General features: G+C 38.9%; 1 long non-coding RNA gene across 1 annotated transcript in view; it reads left to right on the top strand.

Annotated features, from left to right (window-relative positions):
- LOC143684216 (uncharacterized) overlaps positions 1–10815 on the top strand; it is a 129850-nt gene extending 119035 nt beyond the window's left edge. The window contains exon 5 of the long non-coding RNA XR_013175919.1: positions 10375–10815. This is a non-coding gene — a long non-coding RNA (uncharacterized LOC143684216). The remainder of the gene's footprint in view (positions 1–10374) is intronic.
- Positions 10816–12770: the final 1955 nt, after the last annotated feature.

Genomic DNA, 12770 nt, shown 5'->3' with positions numbered 1-12770 from the left:
TCAAAATCGCACTGGAGACAACAGATTTTAAAATGATCCTGTTTGGGTACTTAAACTACTTGAGAAAGAGACCAAAACAGGCCAGGTTTACTCTGAAGTCCTTTTTGAACCACGAATCATAGAATCAAAGTTCAAAAAATGAAGAATGGAAGCCCCCTTTGAAAACTTGGGATGACAGCATAGAGTGTATTTCCTGCAGAGTCTGGTCATTTTCAGAAAATGCAACGTTGGAGGCAGAGAGGATGAAAACAAGCAAGTTCTGTCTCTCGAGGAAGGACTTATCTCTCCCACCTTGTCTAATTAAGTTCTGTTTAAGTTTTGGATGACCTTATTCAAAGTAAGGGACAGTGTTTGCTAATGGCCCATCATGAGAGCAGTAAAAAGCTGGGAGTGTTTTGAAATTTTTATGGCAATTTGCTATGTGTTTTGCTTACCTATTGCTTTGTAACAAAGTATCCTAAAATATAGTGGTCTAAAACACAAATTTATTAGCAACTTTCATGATTTTGTGGGCTCAGTTAGGCATTTGCTGTCAAATGGCAGATGGAGCTGGGGTAAATTAAAGACTCACCTGGGCTTTATGACCAAGATGACTTCTTCATTCACCTATCTGACACCTCATCTGGGATGGCTGGAACATCTGGAGGCTCTCTCTCTTCCTGCAGTCTTCCTATGTGGTTAGTTTGGGCTTCCTTTCGGCATGGTAGTCTCAGAATAGTTGGACTTCTTTTCTGGTGTCTTCTTTCAGAGCTCATGTTCCAAGATACCCAGGTGGAAACTGCAACGCTTCTTATGACCTAGCCTCAGAAACCACAGAGTCACTTTATGATGTCTATAAGTCAAATTGAGTGCAGGACCAGCCCACATGCAAGGGACGGGAATGATACAAGGGTATGAGTATCAAAAATCTCATTTATCAGGGTCATCTCTGAAAACTAGCTACCACACCTGGATATCCAAGTGTATGATTAGTGGACCTGTCTTGCTGAACAGTTCAGGAGTAGAAATCATATGGTGATTCACATGTGGCTCTTGCTGCCTGCTGGTCATATGCATTGGGATCGTGTATCATTACAAGTAGTTTGAGGTATACCACTTAATCCCTTCATCCCAGCTTCTGCCCAACCAGTCCTTGCTCCCCAAACCACAGTCAACATTCTTTATCAACCCCAGTATGTCTGTTTAATGCTCGCCTAAGATACTACTTTTTTTCCAGTAACTCTCTAGAAGCAGATCTTTCTCTAGTGACACATCTTTGATCTCAAAAACTAATAATTCTTCATGGGTTTTCCTCCTTCTTAATTCTCTTCTTATTTTGGCTCATGCTTGACTCTTATTGTGACCCATCCTCAACTAAGCCCTGTTTCAGAGCATCAGCATCTCATCCAACCTTCAGACTCCTGTATTATCTCTGTTCTCTTTTGCATTTTAAAAAAGAAAACCCTAACAGATTAATAACAGTGAAGAGGGCGGATCATTCATATTTTTTTTTCTCTTTTGTTAGAAGTTTTCAGATATAGAGCTCTTCATTAAAAACAAAATCCTTTTTATTATGAGAAATTTCAGATACGCACAAAAGTAGAAGAGGAAAACCACATTTCCCCGTTATACAGTTTCAGCAATTATCAGGACATTTGTCCATTGAATTTTAAGGAAACTCCGTCATCACCTTCTGCTGGGTTGGGGGAGGGGAGCACAATCAAAACATTTGATTACCACTCTCACCTCTTTCAAGGACAGAAATTTCATTTCTTGATTTTTAGAATAATTTCTCTCTGATCATTTCTGGCCACTGCATAGCAAAAGTGATTTGAAGCGCACATGCACACACACACACCTAGAACAAAGAAAATTCTTGCCCAATGATTAATTCAGCAGATGAAGACCTAAATATTAGGTTCTTTTTTTTTTTATTTTTTTTTTTTATGAGCAGGCACCAGAAATCGAACCCGGGTCTCTGGCAAGGCAGATGGGAATTCTGCCTGCTGAGTCACCTAAATATGAGTTTTTAAAAAGGTGTTAATGTAATGTCATGGTCAGGGATATTTAGTATCATGGAGAATAACTTCCAGCACAACCAATTAGGCACACCAGCATCAGGAGAAGCATAGCTCAGTCACACTGGGCATACTCAGTATATTTCTAGATATAGATGGGTTTGATAGGGTCAAACAAAAAATACTTGAGATTTGAATCCAAAGCATGTATTTAAAGGAATTCCATTTTGAATCATTTTTGCAAAATGAAATGACCCTTAAGTGTAAAATAGCCTCATTTGCTAAAGCAAATGTTCGTGTTTTAGTGAGCAAAAGGAAGTATTGTCAGAATCTAATACTGCTTTTCAAATATCCAAACTAAGGCAAATGGGTAGATATTGCTTAAATACTTTAACTTAACAAAAGTATTTAAATATTACCATTTTTCCAAAGTGGAAGGGGCTTCCATATAAGATAGTGAACTTTTGATCAATGGAAGAAGTAAAATACAGGCTGGAAAACTGCCTTCAGGGGATGACAAAGGGATTTTCATAGAACAATCGTTCTTAAGCTCTGTGTGTATATCTGTCTGAGTGTGCACGTGCCATTGCATATTCAGGGAAACTTTGAAAATTAGAATTTTTGTGGCCCCAGAAGAGATTAAAAGACCCTAAGTAGCTGTAAACACACCAGCAATAATTACAGAATAATCGTCATTGTGGTGTACTAATACCCCTTCTAAAGAACACACGGTTTATTTATAGCTCTCTTCACTGTCCTTGCAGCACTGTTTACCATCACAGAAGACCCTCCTTTACACTCACAAGCAAAATTCTGTCATGGTGCAGTGTTATAATAAAAACATGATTTATCTCTGGTGCTGGATTGATATTTTCCTATACCTTTTATCACCTTCATAAAACTCAATTTATTCAGCTCAGCATTCTACCAACAGGCCTTGCTGTAACCAAGATTTTAAAAAAATTGGTAGTTCATGAAAGGGTCCCACACACTAGTCCCACACCAGCCGCTGTGGAGGACACATTGGAACTCATCATTTCTAAGGGCTTGAAATTACTTCTCTGGCTTCCTGTTATGCTTGTTGCAAGAAAGTAAGCTAATAATGAACAAATAGCTCCCACATTGTATTTTTCGCCTTGGTTTATTTAAAAATTACCAAAAGGGAGGGCAAGACCTTCTAAATGCTACTTTGTTTGTTTGTTTATTTTTACCCACAGGCCTAGATTGCTGAGTACAAAAGTCTCAAATGTTCTTTTCTTGTTTTTAATTTCATTGTGGTAAAAGATATATAACTTAAATTTGCTAATTTAGTCATTGTAAGTGTACAGTTTAGTGGTAATATTCACAGTGTTGTGCAACCATCACCGCTCCATTTCCAATACTTTTTCATCATCCCAAACAGCAACTCTTTACCCATTAAGCAATAACTCACCTTTTCCGGTCTGCACAGTTCCTGGTAACTTCTAATCTACTTTCTGTCTCTATGAATTTGACAATTCTATATATTTCATATAGATGGAATCATACAATATTTGTCCTTTTTCGTCTGGCTTATTTCACTCAATATGATGTCTTCAGGGTTCATCCATGTTGAAGCAGGTGTCAGAATGTCATCCCTTTTCATGACTGAATAGTATTCCATTAATGGGTATGCTACATTTTGTTTATCCGTTCATCTGTGGATGGACATTTGGATTGTTTCTACCTTTTGGCTATTGCGAATAATGCTGCAAAGAACATTGGTGTTTGAGTATGTTTTCATTTCTTTGAGGCATACACCTAGATGTGCAATTTCATAGTCATATGCCAAACACTGTTTTTATGAATACAACAATAGCAGTACGTAAACCAGTGATCATTACATTAAATAGCGTGATTCAATCAGTTCTAAACAGTACATAGGATAACTCTTGTGAGAAAACAGTCATAACAATACATAGTATAACTTTTGTGAAAAAACAGTCATAAAAGAATTGTATTTGCTTTGCCCATGCCACCACCCTGACTTGAACACACATATCCTGAAAAAACTGGGGAGAAGCAAGCACGTTATATTTGATGCTTTTTTACGTTACTGCCTGCCAACATTATTTTTTTCTAATGACAAAAGTACAAATCCTCAGTGTACAAAATTCGGAAATATATGGAAAAATGCAAAAAGAAATCATCATTGTCATCATTCAGAGATAATCTCTGTTAATATGTTGATAAATTTTCTTTTGTATTGAATCTAAATTTTCCTTGGATTTCAGAAATAGATTATGTGAAGGATAAAGCCATTAATATATCCAAAACCAGATCTTTTGTATGCATTATCACTGCTACTATGGAAACCAATATTTGACCTGGACGTAATGAGCAAGCAAGCTTGACAATGAAGAAATGTGACCTGCTGGCGCCATGGAGAGGAGATCAGTGGACACTTTGGAAGCTGACTGGGCCCAAACTGAGGGCCTTAAAAGCAACATGCAAATAACAGTGATGTCAATGTCAGGATAGAGGACACACTTTAAGGTCTGGATCCTGCTAAGAGGCAGTCCTGCCTGACCCACTCACGGTTCCCAGGCCCCATGGTTCCAACCCAAGCACATGGAACTATGCCCTGTTCACCATTGTATCCAGCACCAGGGCAAGGCCTCACAACACGCTTGGCAGAGAAGAAGGTTTCTAAATATCTTTTGACTGTATGAGCAAATTAGTGTGGTCATGACCAAAGTGGCTTTTCCCTTACCTCTTGGTCTTCTACCTATAAATGGGTCTTACCAGGCCTATGATTTTTACCAATGCAAAAGACTTGATGTAACAAGCTGGCCTTGTTTTCCCTTAAAACACATCTTCCTGGCTCCAGTAAAGCCCTCAGAACCAGGAACTTTGATCAAATAGAGCTTTGCACAAAGATGCCAGTTAGAGAATGATTAGGCATGGATGACCTTCTTGCCGAAGAAGTAATTCAATTGTAGTGTGCTCTGGCTCTGGGCTCTTTGCTGTAATCCAAATAAAGAATGCGTTTTACCAGCTGGGTAACAATATCCCATATTCCTCCTAAAGGGTAAAATTACTCACTGCAATTTGTTATCAGACCCTTCATAGGTCTCTATTTGCAAAATTTATCTTCTCTTTATGAATTTTTGCACACATCTCCAATTAAAGAAAAAACCAGTCTCATTTTCTCCTGGCTTCCACTCCAGTTCAAGGCGTTATGTTGACCAAGCTCAGAATGCCAAGACCCATAATGTTACTATGACACTCTCTAAAGCAAATAAAATCAACTCTTTTGAAAGTTAGTTACTAATTATTTTTTGAATTAGGGCAATTTGTTTCCTAAGGATTAAGAAAATATGATTATAGGAAAGTAAGAAATACCAATAAAGAGAAAAATCTGAATAAAGTATTACAGGGTCAGGCCTAAAAATTTATTTATTTATTTTTTTTTACATGGGCAGGCACCAGGAATCAAACCCAGGTCTCTGGATGGCAGGTGAGAACTCTGCCACTGAGCCACCATCACACCGCCCAGGCCTATACACTTTTGTTGTCAGTTATAATCAACGATGAAAAAGTTACTTAATACCCCAGTGGGCCTTGTTTGTTTCATCTGTAACGTGGGAGTTATAGCTACTCCCTAGTTTCCACAGAATGATCGGCCCATTTTATTGACAATGATTTTCAAGGTCCTCCCAGTCTTCTATGAGTCAGAATTAACAAGTAAGTTTCTCCTTGCACACTTACCAAATTCTACTTTCCCTTTCCCTTTTACCACGGTTATGGGGATCTGGGTGGGGGGGAAATGCTCACCATTGTCATTAGCCGTGAGTGTTTGGGCCCTTGGTAGAGGGAGCAACCAATTTCATGTTTTACTATGCCCTGTAGCAGATATCACAGTAATCAAGTGAGAATTTTATGTTCCCGATGTTAACTGCATTTAAATAAAGTCTTTGAAATTCAGCCATTCCCAACATCACATAGTTTAAAACTATGATTTTGTTTAATTTTGAGTATTTCTCCTGTGGTTGGCAGAATTCTAAGGTGATCCCCAAGATTCTTGTTCCCTAGTGTTCAGATCCTGTGTAATCCTCTTCCCTTAAGTATGGACAAGACATATAAATGTGATGGAGTATCATTCCTGTAAATAGGTTACATTATATAGCAAAGGTAAAGAAATTTTGAAGATATAATTAAGGTCTTTAATCAATTGACTTTGGGTTAATCAAAAAGAAGATTGTCCTGGGTGGGGCTGATCTAATCAGGCGAGCTCATAAAACAGAGATCAGAGACAAAGGAAATTAAAGAGAGGTACTTTTTCTGTTCTCAAAATAAAAACTGCCATGAGCTTTATAGCTTTGAGGAAATGAATTCTGCCAACAACTTGAAAGAGCTTAGAGGAGAACTCCAAGCTCCAGATGATACTGCAGCTATGACTGATACCTTGATTGTTACGCTTGATTGAGAACTTAGCAGAGGACCCAGCTAAGTCATGCCTGAACTCCACCCACAGAAACTGTGAGATAATAGTGGTGTTTCTGGGAACCACTAAGTTTGTGGTCGCTTGTTAAATAGCAATAAAAAACTAATATCTCCTCTCTTACACACACCATGTCTATGTGGGTCCCCTTTTATTTTTAAATGGACGTTTCTTGAAGATTCTGTCATTTCCTATAGTGAGAAGAGAAAGGTTCCCCTACCCTGCTGTGGGAAACTTTGCCCAGGCTCAATGGGGAGCAAGTTATACCTTCAACTATTTGAGATGCCTCAGGCCTCTAGATATACCTGGGAGCCAAAGTGAGCCAGTGACGCCCCTACCCAGCGGGAAACCCACAAGCAAATAATAAGGAATAGAAATCTGCAATGGAATTCAGTCTTTTTGTCTCTGTTTAATTCTGGCTGTTCTTATAACACCCAGACCCTCATCCTTGCTTGGGCCTTGCTTACCTGTCTGACCCTCTTGCCTAAACATTATACCTGCAAGATTTGTCTGTTAGAATTGCTAAAACCTAATATCTTTGTTTATTCTTCTGCCACCACTCTATGACCCTGCCCTTTGACTAAGTCCTTTACCATATCCCACAGAGACAAAGCCTTTGAAAATTAAAACATCCCCTATTTGGCCATCCTACCAGAAATGCTTGGTAAAAAGGAAGCCACATGTAGCACCATATAAAGTCATCCATCGCAGAATAGTTTAGGGGTTAAGAATTTGAGCTCTGAAATCAGACTTAGATGTGAATTGGGTCTGAGTTATTTACTATGAAATCAGGCAAGTTACATATGTTTTCTGTGGCGGAGTTTCCTCATCTATAAAATGAAGTTCCTCCCTCATCTGGGTGATGTAAGGATTATATAAGATCGTGCATGCAATCCTTTAGCACAGACATGATGGATCCATCTAGGAACTATTGCTGTTTCCACATCAGCCACACTTGGGTTGGAGACCTCATTGCCCCCAAGGTCAGCCTTCTACACCTTATTAATTATAAGACCTTAGTACCTGGACCTTTCTGATGTTGGACAGTCAATACCATGGTCGGGAAACTGTTACTTCAATAGCTTCTCTTCCAAATAGATGGCAGTCATGAGGATGGTGTGATGGTTAGATTCTGGTTTCAACTTGGCCAAGTGATGATGCCCAGTTGTCTGGTCAGGTAAGCACTGTCCTGCCCGTTGCCTCAAGGCTATTTCATGGCTGGTTGATAAAGAGGAAGGCTGGTATATTCAATCATCAATCTGTTGATTGCATCTGTGACTGATTACATCTGCGATCACCAAGGCATGCCCCCCACAATGAGAAAATCCAAACATTCGAAGGCCTTTAAGGGAGAAGAGAGGCTCTTTAGCTGCTTCTTAGCCAGCAAGCCTCTCCTGTGGAGTTCGCCCAGACCCTTCATTGGAGCTGCCAGCTTCACAGCCTGCCCTATGAATTTTGGACTCTTCCATTCCCACGATTGCATGAGACACCTTTATAAGTCTCGTATTTACAGATATCTCCTTTTGGTTCTTTAGAGAACCATGACTTACACAGATGGAAACTATATTTTTAAATGTGAGTTCTAGTGTGGAAAAAACAATGTGTAGTCAATTCTCATTATTTGTAGATTCTCTATTAGCAAATTTGCCTACTTGCTAAAATATTTGTAATTCCAAAATCAATACCTGTACTTTTTCAAACATTTGTGGACATATGTAGAGTAGTGAAAAGTTTGAATCTCCCAATACATGTGTTCCCAGCTGAGGTTGAACAAGGTGATGCTCTGCCTTGTAATTTCAGCTCTCATACCATAAACAGATTTCCTTTTCATAGTGTATTTAATGCCTATTTTTCACATTTTTGTGCTTTTTGTTAACGATTTCACTGTTTAAAATGGACCCCTAGTGTAGTCCTGTGATGCTGTCTAGTGTTCCTAAGTATAAAGTGGCTGGGATGCCCCTTATGGAGGAAAGTTTATCGGATATGTGTCATATCAGCTGTGTTAAGGCAATAGCTAGGGTGCTGTTGGTTGTGAGTCCAATTCATAGTGATTAAGGGGTCTTTAAACAGAAACACACATGAAACAAGGTTACTTATTGGTGGACAAAAATGCCATGGCCAGAGGTTCACAGGAGCCTACCCTTGTATTGTCCTTAAGAGCAGTGGTTCAGTATCTGCTAGAGTGCAGAGACTTTCTAGAATTTAACTACTGTGAATTATGACAACTGAGTGCATGTGCATCCGGAAGGGTATATTCCATGACAGGAGTCAAACACAAGGTCTGTTAATGGCTCCCTTGCCTCCCAGAGTGCCTTTGATTTCTACAAAGGAAGTTTGGCAAAACTTCCACCAAGGACAGAAGATTTCACCTATTAGAGACAGTGAGGCAACCTGTAGTCACTAAGATTTGCCATGGGTTTACACGTGGATAATGTGGAGGAATTTCATGGAAGATCATTGTCAGCTGAGGTCATTTTTTGCCAACATCTTTAGGGAAAAACAAGAAGATCAATTGTGGTAATAACGTTTGATATGGGGTTTGTTCGTGTCAATCATCTGTAATGATCAGGAGCTACAGAGAGGGGAGCTTAACTAGCATCCTAAGATCTTGAATGCATTCATATATGGAATTCAAGGGAATCTGTAAACTTGGGTGGATAAAATGTTTCATTTTCCTAATTGATATTGAAGTTTTTTCAGTTATAAAGTTAGGTAACTAAATATAGCACTATCAGCAATACCTGTGATTTTGACACCAGTGGACATCGCAGATATTTTAATACCATATTTCATTGTTGCAGCTCACAAAATATCATTTATACCCCATCACCACTTCAGAATTAGGATAATTATATACAAGGATCATTAGTTACATAATGCATTAAAACATAGTTATTTAATACATTTCTTACAATAATTGATTATTAACTGCATTAATAAAGAAGCATGTATTCTGGCCAGACATGGATAATCATAATCTAATCATAAGGGAGCACCACATAAACCTAAATTGAGGGACATTCTATAAAATAACTGACTAGTATTCTTCAGAAGTGTAAAGGTCATGAAAGTCTAAGGAGACCTGACAACGAAATGAAATGTGGGGCCCTGGTTTGGAGCAGAAAAAGAACATTAGTGGAAAAACTGTTTAGTTAATAGTGCTGTATCAGTGTTTATTTCTTAGTTTTGATAAACACATCATGGTTTTCTGAGATGTTAACATTAGGGGAATCTGGATTAAGAGTGTATTGATATGCTTTGTATGACTTTTGGAACATTTCTGTAAGTCTAAATTTATTTCAAAATCAAAAGTTTAAAAAATTACAAAATAAAAAATAGAGATGAACAACTAGCTATTTCAGTTATTCTTATAATGTTTTGATACATGCATTTCGATATAGCTTTCCTTTGAAACCAAGTGTATTTTATTTTAATATTTAAAATAATTATTTTGAGAACGGTCCATAGGTTTCCTTAGCTTGTCAAAGTGATCATGGAACAAAAAGATGAAAAATCTCTGATTTAAGGCAATTGAAAGTTGTAAATTCCAAACACTTAAGTTAGTGGGTTCATATCTGTGAGGAATGAATGAAAAGAAGAAAGAACCTCTTCTCTTTGACCTTAGTTTTGAATGGGTTGACCAGAAGTCAAGGTCTTTTCTTTAGCATCCTTCAGTTCTTCCATGTGGATGGAGGGAAACCCCACCTATAATAAGACCTATTGCAGCTGGTGAAACCAACATCTGGAAGCTTCTGGCCATGAATCACAAATCACCTTCACTGGGCATTAGCATCCTGCTACTTTCCCATCACAGCTGTGCAGAAGGTTCATTCTTTTCTATGATAGCTCATTTGTTTTGAGCTTGGGTCAGGGTTTAAATTATTAATCACTTCCTGGGACATTTTTTTTCCTCAGCTCAGCTTCCAAGCCACATTAAAATGCACACACAAGCTTTGTCCTTCTGCCAGGCAATTATGTAAAAACAACTCTGTGGATGTTCCTGGCCACCTCTGCAGATGCTGTCGATGGAGTCACATCAAAGAGAAGAATCTAATTGGAAGCAACGTGATGCTTTCAGGAATGGATATTTATCCATATCACTGCAGAATACCAGAGGCAGAGAGAAGGAAAGAAGATACCAGAAAAAGAAGGGTGAGATGAGGAATTTGGCTGTACCATCATATTGACTCAAAGGATGACCACAAGGCTGCCCTCCAGTAAGTAAAGGGCATCCAGGCACCAGGCACCATGGACATAAAACCTAAGCCCTCCTCTCCTCCTCTGACCTTAAGAGGCCATGAAGCCCTTGCTGGAATAAACTTCAGTGGCTCTACTTGAAAAGATGGGTTTGCTCTACTTAGTGCTAAGAAAGCTCTTCATAAATAATCTAATAAAATTTAATGCAAAAGTACAAGCTGTTTGGTTTCATGGTAGTGAATTATGGTTCAGTCAACGTGTATGGAAGTAGAGCAATATTAAATCATTGCTCTCAAGGCACAGGGGGATGTTCACAACCCTTCCCCACTTACATTAAACGCCCCCCAAGCAGCAGTACTGCATAATTTTGCCTGTGTTTGGTCTGTTAACAGCTTTGATGCAGCAGCAGGAGGGGCCTGTACTATCCGTGAGAGCAAGTAATAAGCATACAGATTGAGAGCTGAGGGTGGCAGAGAGGAAGTCTTAAGAGCCAAATACAAATGTACAGGGAGGATTTGAGACTTCTCTGGAGATCCTGAGTGAAGAATCTGGAGGAGCTCTCCTTTCTCTTCTGATTACTTTATTTGGGTGTGTAAAGAGGTTGCAGGCTTTTCCACGACCTGAACAATATGTACTGCAGGACCTTGTAATCTAGCTATGTGCCTTCTCTCTTGAACAGAATTAAAAATGAACAGATACATCTTGGATCCCCTTCAAGGAGTTCCTGCACTACTGAATGGAAGGTGACACTGTACACTTATTGTGAGCTAAATGCTTTATATATGTTATCACATTAATCCTTGCTATATTTCTAGGAGTTAGGTTTTGTTGCCCCATTTCATAGAAATCTGTAGAGTTCTTTGTGGAATGTGGTTCTGTATTTTGCACAGGGAGCTAAGTGCTACTTATTGGGCTCCTTTCTTTAAACTTGACATCCAAAGGCCTGATCTGGTTGGAATTATAAATTTCCTTTAAAGGTAATCCATGTGATTTTCCTTAAAAGAGCAATTATATACATATCTTTGGAAAGGAGGTGCTATGAAACTCACATTAGGATTAAAATATTATGACTTTTGCTTAATAGAACTTTGTTTGCAAATAATATTTATATGAATATTGTACAGAAGAGTTAAAGAACTTGTCAGTTTGTAACAAGGAGGGCAAAAACATTTCCAGACCAGATTGAAAGATTGTAATTTAGAGAGAAAATAATTTAGAGAGAAAACACCTCTGTATAATCTGTATGTAGTTGATCATGTTCTCAACTCTGTCACTTTTCTTTATAGGGAGAGCATGCATATAATAATACAAGGCAGCTCACCTGCCATGCCGGAGACCTGGGCTCTATTCCCAATTGCCCGTCCATGCAAAAATAAAAATAAAATGATAATAATAATAGTAATAATGCAAAGCAGAATTTAGTAAGCCTATAACCCAGCTTTGCAGTGAGCCCACAGTAAATAGAGAGAGTTTCTCTGACTGGGGGAGCTAATGACAGGCATGGGAGAGATGGGCCTGAAAGGAGGCAGGGATGCAGACAGAGTAGGGTCACTATGTGCAAATGCAAAGAGATGGCCACGCCTGAGGACTGTTAGAAGCTCTGGGACTGGCTCCATTTATGTACATAGAGTGCATGTGGGGAGGGTGACAGAGCCTTCTTTCTGCCTCTTTCAATCACTTTTTCCTTTTCTTTCTCTTCCTCCTTCAAAGAGAATCCTCCTTCTCTCCAGTCTACCCAGAACCACAGTTCATGCTTTTCACTGCCTTTGAGTAAAATTCCTTATCCGAACAAAACGTTTCTTTTCTGAGTCTCCCTCAGATAGGTTCACAGAAGAAAGGCAGCGACCCAGATTCTATTTGGGGGGACATTTTAATCTGCATATAATTACATATTTCAATTCTCATAGTGTACCATTTTGGTCACAAACTCAGGTTAAGACACATCTAAGGCAGGGGTGTACAACTAACCATGGAAAGGACAAGGATGTGTCCGGAGCCTGGGAACACTTGAAAGGATGCCTTGGTTTTCATGTATGTCTCTTTCTCTGTTGTAGCTTTGTTTTCTCTCCTCTGAGGAGGAAAGCATGGCTTGATGGTAGCTCCCATGTTTTGTA

The sequence above is a fragment of the Tamandua tetradactyla genome, chromosome 1 (genome assembly GCF_023851605.1).
Source record: "Tamandua tetradactyla isolate mTamTet1 chromosome 1, mTamTet1.pri, whole genome shotgun sequence".
NCBI classification, from domain to species: Eukaryota; Metazoa; Chordata; class Mammalia; order Pilosa; family Myrmecophagidae; genus Tamandua; species Tamandua tetradactyla.
The sequence above is the reverse complement of the archived record's forward strand: the minus strand, read 5'-3'. Positions and strand labels throughout refer to the sequence as shown.